The sequence below is a fragment of the Gadus macrocephalus genome, chromosome 11, assembly GCF_031168955.1.
Source record: "Gadus macrocephalus chromosome 11, ASM3116895v1".
Lineage (NCBI taxonomy): Eukaryota > Metazoa > Chordata > Actinopteri > Gadiformes > Gadidae > Gadus > Gadus macrocephalus.
In genome coordinates this window covers 12410665-12418511 of record NC_082392.1, presented here as the reverse complement: position 1 = coordinate 12418511, position 7847 = coordinate 12410665, and positions in this window count along the sequence as shown.

Here is a 7847-nt window from a genome sequence, read left to right as displayed (position 1 = left end):
TGCCATATTGATCGCCAATCGAAACTACTGCTGAAAATGCAAGACGCAGCGAGACAATAAGACAGAGAGGTAGAGAGAGCGAGAGAGAGAGAGACACAGAGAGAGAGAGAGAGAGAGAGCGAGAGAGAGAGAGACACAGAGAGAGAGAGAGAGAGAGAGAGAGAGGAGAGAGAGAGAGAGAGAGAGAGAGAGAGAGAGAGAGAGAGAGAGAGAGAGAGAGCGAGAGAGAGAGAGAGAGAGCGAGAGAGAGAGTGAGAGAGAGAGCAAAGAGAGAGCGAGGCGCTGTGGCTTCCCGCTACGGTTCTGTGGCCCTGTCCCAGTGTGTGCTGCGGTCGTCAGTGTGGCTGCCGGGAGGGGAGCGATGGTTTCTATGGCGGCGCCATGCACCGTCCTCGCCATCCTCGGACCCAGAGGAGCTTGTTCAAAGTTCCCGTCTGAGTCACATGACCCTCCCTATGTGACACGGTACACCCGCAGCTCGCAAAATCCATGTTTCTCCGAATCACACACACACATTTGCTGAAATGTGTCTGAAAACGCTTATTTTTTAAAAACAAACAAAATAAATTAACAAATAAAATCAAAGCACCTTTCAGCAGTGGGAGTTATTGATGCTAATTATACCTCTAATTAATAGACTCCCACAGCGGCAGTGCATGGGGGGAGGGGGGGTAGTGGTGCACAACTGGGGGAAGCGGGGGGGGGGGGGGGGGGGGGGGCTGCTCTGTGAGCTGTGACAGAGCGGTACTGATGGACACGTGGCTGCGAGCTGTTGTTCAGGGACCACTGGCCACTGCAACGACCTCTGACCCCTACCCATGCAACCGCCTTTATTGTGTAGGAGACGCCAGTAGGCGGAGGCTAAGAAGAGAGGAACACAGGAGAGCAGGGTTACTGTGTGTGTGTGTGTGCGTGTGCGTGTGCGTGTGTGTGTGTGTGTGTGTGTGTGTGTGTGTGATTGGAGAGGGAGCGGGAGGGGGGTTATGTCCCTTGGGCTCCTCGCGTTGGATCCTCCACTTCCTTACCCCTCTCAGAACACCTCCATCCATTCAACTGTCCCCTCCTCCCTCCCTCCCTCCCTCCCTCCCTCTCTCCCTCCGCCCTTTCTCTTCTACACACACACACGCACGCACACACATACACACACACACACACACACACATACACAGGCACCATCACCCCCACCCCCTGCTGCTCCACCTTATGCCGATCAATGACAGTTTCATGTGGCTTCTCCAGGCCTGCAGTGACGTGTGTCCTATTGATTTATCGAAGTTACTCCTCCAGGCAGACCCACCTCCACCACGACCGTCACCACCGTCCCTACCTCCACCCCGTCTCCACCCAAGTCTCGGTGGGCAGCCAGGCCAGGACCACCCCCTCTGCGAGGGGTGCGCCCCGTGCCAAGTCATCGAACTGTATCGGATTCTCCACATGCACCGCACAATCTGTTTGTATGTGTGTGTCTGTGTGTGTGTGTGTGTGTGTATGTGTGTGTGTGCGTGTTTGCGTGCAGGTTTCGCTGTGTGGGTTTTCTTTTTTGTGTGTGTGTATGTGTATATGTGAGTGTTTGTGTATGTGTGTGTTGTCTCGTGTGCATGTAAGTGCGCGCAAATACGTCCTGCTCATGTCATTACATTTACATTACATTTATTTAGCAGACGCTTTTATCCAAAGCGACAACAACAAGTTGTCCATCAACAAAGCATTGTAGGAGGAATCAAACCGCATGCATTGGTTTGTGCACATATATGTACATGTGTGTGTTTGTTGCAGCGTATCTGCATGTGCTCTTTGGAGTGTGCTTGTGTGTGTGTGTGTGTGTGTGTGTGTGTGTGTGTGGGGGGGGGGGGGGGGGGTATTGTGTTTCATTGACTATGCTTTTAACCCCCCCTCTTTCCACACACACACACTCACACACGCGTGCCAACAACCCCCCCGGTGTTATTGGTAACCTTCTCTGTACAGGGCATGTAATTGGGACAGTGAAAGGAGACACACACACACACACACACACACACAGACCCACATGCATGTAATTGGGACAGTAGGGGACACACACACACACCACACACACACACACACACACACACACACACACACACACACACACAGACACACACACACACACACACACACACACGCACACTTTCAGTGTGGCCTTGTATTTCCAGAGGCGACACCAGCCCACTTCCTAAAAGCCTCTTTTCCTCCACAGCCCGTGTCAGCGCTGGGTGATCTTTAGGGGCCATAGAGCTCTCATCTGCCCCTCTCCCCAAGTCTTTAGAGGGGAACAGGGTGGGGGGGGGGGTTACAGGGGGTCAAACCCCACCCCCCTCCATCCCTCCATCCTCTGTCACCTCTACACGCTTTTAGCCTCTGCCCCCACACCCACAGCCCCCCCGCCACGGGGTCTCGGGTGTCCAGTGAAAGGCCGGAGGATTGGTGGACAGCAGCTGGACCACCCCCCCGTGGCTGGGCCAGCCTCTCTGCTGGGAGAGGGGATACAGAGTGGGTGGGTGGGGTGTGGGTGGTGGTCCACTTCCATTAGGATGGGCTTGAGTTGCTGCTGATGGCAGCTGGCCGGGAAGCCATCAAGGGCTGTGGGGGGGGCACAGGGATCAATGACCTGGCCAGTGTCCAGCGGGGAGGGGGTACAGAGCTAAGGGGGCCGAGCAGTGTGTGTGTGTGTGGGGGTGAGGGGTCATTTCATGTCCCCTCCTCCGGCCACGTGCTTGGGGCCATCTGGGGGTCCGGCTGGGGGGCTCCGGTGGGGGGGGGTCCGGGGTACCCATCATCCTCCAGGAGAAGGAGGAGGAGGTGGAGCAGGAGGAGCAGAAGGAGGAGGGAAGGTCAACAACAAAAGTCAAGAAATCTGCCGGTCTAATCTGGAGTGAAAGAGCGCAGGAGAAAAAGAGAGAGAAAGGTGGATAGATAGAGAGAAAGAGAGAGAGAGAGGTGGAGGTGGGAGGCGGGGGTGAACAGCTGCTTGGAGTTTAGCATCGGGTGCTTCACACATCTGCTGTTTAACATAGATGCACGGCAATGCTTGTATTTTGATCTCCCTGTCCCCAATATACTGTACCCACAGTACCCCTCTGATTGGCAAAATCCCAGGGAAGACGTTAACGTGTGTGTGTTGTGTGTGTATGCGTGTGTGTGTGTGTGTGTGTGTGTGTGTGTGTGTGTGTGTGTGTGTGTGTGTGTGTGTGTGTGTGTGTGTGTGTGTGTGTGTGTGTGTGTGTGTGTGTGTGGCGGATCCCTTAATCGACAATTCGAGTTAAGAATAATAGTAGGATGGCTATGTGGTTCAACCCGTTACGTCGCTGACCATATCGGCTGTCCAAAAAGGCCCAAAGCACATATAAAAAATGGCATTAAAATAAAGGTAGGGTAAAGACAATGGGTTGTTAAAGGCGGCCTGTTGTAAAGGGGCTACAGGATAGCTTGGAGGGAACTTAGTAGCACAGATGGGATAGCTCCTAACCGGCCATTCAGCTTGATGTGATCGCTGAACAGATTAGCGCCAGGCTGTCGTCACTGCTCGCCCACTACCCCCCCCCCCCTCCTCCTACTCCTCCTCCCCTCCGCTCCTCCACCTTCTCCCTGTCGTCCCCCTCTCTCCTGCATTCCCCCTCTTTCTTCCCCACCTATTTCTCCTCCTCCTCTCTTCTCTCCTCCCTCTCCTTTTTCCAACTCTATCTCCTCCTCCTCTCGTCCACCTCCTCCCGTGTCCTCAACCATCCCATCATCCTCTCTTTCTTCTCCCCCTCCTCCGGTTCCCTCTCTCTTCTCCCCTCTCCTCATCTATCCTTTACCCGCCCCCCTCCTCACCACCCCTCTCCCCTTCCCTCCCCACCCTCCCCCCCCCCCCCCCCCCCTCCCCACTCCCCCCCCCCCCCTCCTTCGCTGCCCTGTTCCTTAAACTAGTTAAGGTGATCGAATGCGGCCCCTTCCTCCATAATGTGGTCGTAGGGGGGATCAAAGGTGCCCGACCCCAGCCTGATTGTAAAGGTTGTGAGGGTAACCCCGGTAATAAATAGATGCTCCGCCCCGCAGATTTGACCTTCTCCAGAGTTCCATCATCTTATAAAAGAAGGCGAGCAACAATTCCATAATCCTGTTTAACATTTATCGTCGTCCCCTAATGAAAGTAATCTTTGCGTTCATGTCTGATCGCTTTCTAATTAGATTCTCCCAGATCTATGTGGAAATGATCCAAATGCAGGAGATCCACGTCGGGGATTGGAGTGGTATTATTATTAGTATTGGCTTCCAGAGGGCAGCGGCCGCCATCGTTGTCATAGTAGCAGCAGTGCAACCAACAACAAAAAATAAGAAAAAAACAACAACAACAGCAGCAACAGCGGTAGCTGTGAAATAATTTTCATCCATAAACGCAGATAACGATGACCTGATGTGTGTGTGTGTGTGTGTGTGTGTGTGTGTGTGTGTGTGTGTGTGTGTGTGTGTGTGTGTGTGTGTGTGTGTGTGTGATGGGGGGAGGGTAGGGTGGCCGGACCGGTTTTCGGTGCAATCTGTGGTCAGCAGTTCTTCACTGCCGATATTGTGATAGGAAGAAAAATATCTGATTAATTGCTGTCCCCCCGCCTCTCAATCCAAACAGTGTTGCAAGCGGAGGCTGTATGACAGGGTATATACATCAGGAGGGCCCTGGCTGGCTCACACGGGCTTCTGAGTCCTGTTACGGGATATCCACATAGCACTGAGAACTGAGAACTGCATCGTCTTCATTTGGCTGAAACCAGGGAAGGGGGAGGCGTGTGTGTGTGTGTGTGTGTGTGTGTGTGTGTGTGTGTGTGTGTGTGTGTGTGTGTGTGTGTGTGTGTGTGTGTGTGTGTGTGTGTGTGTGTGTGTGTGTATAACAGTAAGTATGTGTGTGTATGTCTGGGTCTTCTTGTGTGACTTGTGTGTATATATGTTTGTGTGTGTGTGTGTAATGTGTGTATATGTGTCTGTCATGTGTGTATATGTATGTGTGTGTGTGTTTGTTTGTGTGTGTGTGTGGGGGGGGGGGGTGGGGGGGATGTATCCTGGTTTTATGTGTGTATATGTGTCTGTGTATGTAATTGTGTGCGCGTGTTTGTTTGTGTGTGTGTGTGTGTGTGTGTGTGTGTGTGTATGTGTCGTGGTTATATGTATGTGTGTGTGTGTGTATATGTAAGTGTGTATGTGTGTGTGTGTGTGTGTGTGTGTGTGTGTGTGTGTGTCTGTGTGTGTGTGTGTGTGTGTGTGTGTGTGTGTGTGTGTGTGTGTGTGTGTGTGTGTGTGTGTGTGTGTGTGTGTGTGTAACACAGAGGGAAGGGGGGGCGGTGCTCAGCCAGTCAGTGAGCCAGCCAGGCAGGCATTTCGCTAGGTTGGGCCGAGGCGTATCGATTGATTTCCCAATAGCCTCTGGTCCACGAGCTGCGAACCCTGGCCCCTGTTGCTAGGTGACCACACCATCCGAGATGGAGAGTGGGGTGATGAAGGGTGACAGCGGAGCCCAGGGTCAAAGGGGCCACTGGTCATTCTGAGGGTCCTCCGGGACTCTCCGGACATGCAGATAGAGCGGCGCTGGTCAAGAGAGCGGGCGGAGATGGGACGGTGTCAGGGATGGTACTGGGAGCACAGCTCACATATTGGGAGCACAGTGGCGGTGGAAACGCTGCTGGGTAAAAACATTGAGTCGGGGGGGGGGGGGTGTTTTGCTCATTCTGCGCTTTGTTTTTCCTTTTTGGTCGGCGATCAATAGAATACGCATTGCAGAGTTAGCATGTTGGTCGCACAGTGGCCCCTGCACAGCGTAGAGAGTATAACACCGCACGCACAATGTACACAGTGTACATGCAGTACACATGCATACAAGCTACACCCTTTACTCATTGTTACACATTTAATACACACCATATACAATACAGCAGACATAGCATACACGATAAACACAATATACACTCTATACGACATGCACTTACATAGACAAACTATACATAAAATACATTGCATACACACTATGCATGAAATAAAAAATACACAACATACACAGCATACACATAATAACACATGCATTCTACACACCATACATACAATTAAACAATATACCCAACACACACATATAAAATACACAGCACAAACATAATAACAAACACTCTACACAAAATACATACAATAACATAATATACCAAACATACATAAGATACACACTATATATAAAATACACACAAAAACAGCATGCACAGCATAGACATTATAACACAAACTTTAACCACCATATTTCATAATGTCAACATAGACATAAACATACACACATAAAATACAAAACATACACAACAAACAACATACACAACATATATATAATAACATACCCTCTACACTTCATGCATACTATTACAAAACATACACATAACCATAAAATACAAAACATTCACAACATACACACTATACATTAAATACTTAACATACACAGCATACGCAACGCGTACAACATACACTAAAAAGCATATACACTATACACACCATACATAGTGTCACACAATATACCCGACGGACACAATATACACAACATACAACCTATTACATACAAGAAAATTCTAATGATATAATTATTTATTACACATGTTTATTCCATAGAATAGGATTTATTAGGTTGTGAATTATGAAATGTAAATTCCTAGAGAGTTTAATTAAATGTGCAAGTCAACCGGGTTCGTTGACCGTGTGAAAATATTGATTGTGAAATTAGGATTTTCTTCTTGAAAATAGCTCTTTAGATATTATAAAAAGCCATGTGTAAGCACTTTCCGTATTGTTTGGAGAAAAAACATTCTGTGAATGTATTTTCTTCCATGAATTCATTTCAATCTTTATCCAGCCTCATACTCACAATTGTCAATATTTGTATCACTTAATCTTCACAAAATATTAGAAATTAATCAAACACCTCGATGTGAGGAGTAATATACAAATTGTCAACTACAAATGCAAAAACACGACCTGATTTGCTATTTCTGTTTTTTGCATCAAGCCTAAATTGATTAACTGTACAAATACCACACCATTTTTCGGCAGCCATTTTAATACAAAACAAAGGAAATACAATATTTTTGTGCACACTACACACACACCCACACACCCACCCACACACCCACACGCACACTACGTGACATTACATTGTTTGAGCGCCCGTGGAACTAGGATCAGAGCTCTCTGCCAAAGACAAGTAGTGTAAACATGAACCGTTCATAATCTGTATCCCATATTCCGCGATGATACATGATACGCCAGCGCTTCTCTACATATCGACTGCTAGCAGCACGTGAAAAATGATACGGAGAGCAGAGGGAGGAGGAGGAGGAGGAGGAGGAGGAGGAGGGGAGGAGGAGGAGGAGATGGGGAGTCATCGCAGAAGTGGTAGTGGAGGGTTTGTGTGTTGTGTTGTTGTGGTGGTGTCGGCGGTTGTGTGGTGGTGGTTTGTGGGATGGAGGGGGGAAGGGGGTGAGGAGCTAGACGTTGGGGTTGGGTTGGGGTGGAGAGAGGGAGGAGGAGGATGAGAGTTCGGGGAGGTGGGGGGATGGGAGGAAAACGTATAAGGATCTGCATGGTACTATAAACACACACACAGTAGTAGAAGTAGGCAAGTAACCAGAAGGCAAAAGCAAGGAACATATGGGGGTGTTTGGGGGAGAGTGTGAGGGGGCGGCGGGGGTAGTGGGGAGTTTGATGGAGAAGAAGCCATTCAGTCAGGTCTGAAAGGCCACCTTGCATCCAGGGATGTTTTCCTGCTATGTGTTTTTTGTGTGTGTGTCTGTGTGTGGGTCTTTGGGTGTGTTTGTGTCTGTGTGCCTGTG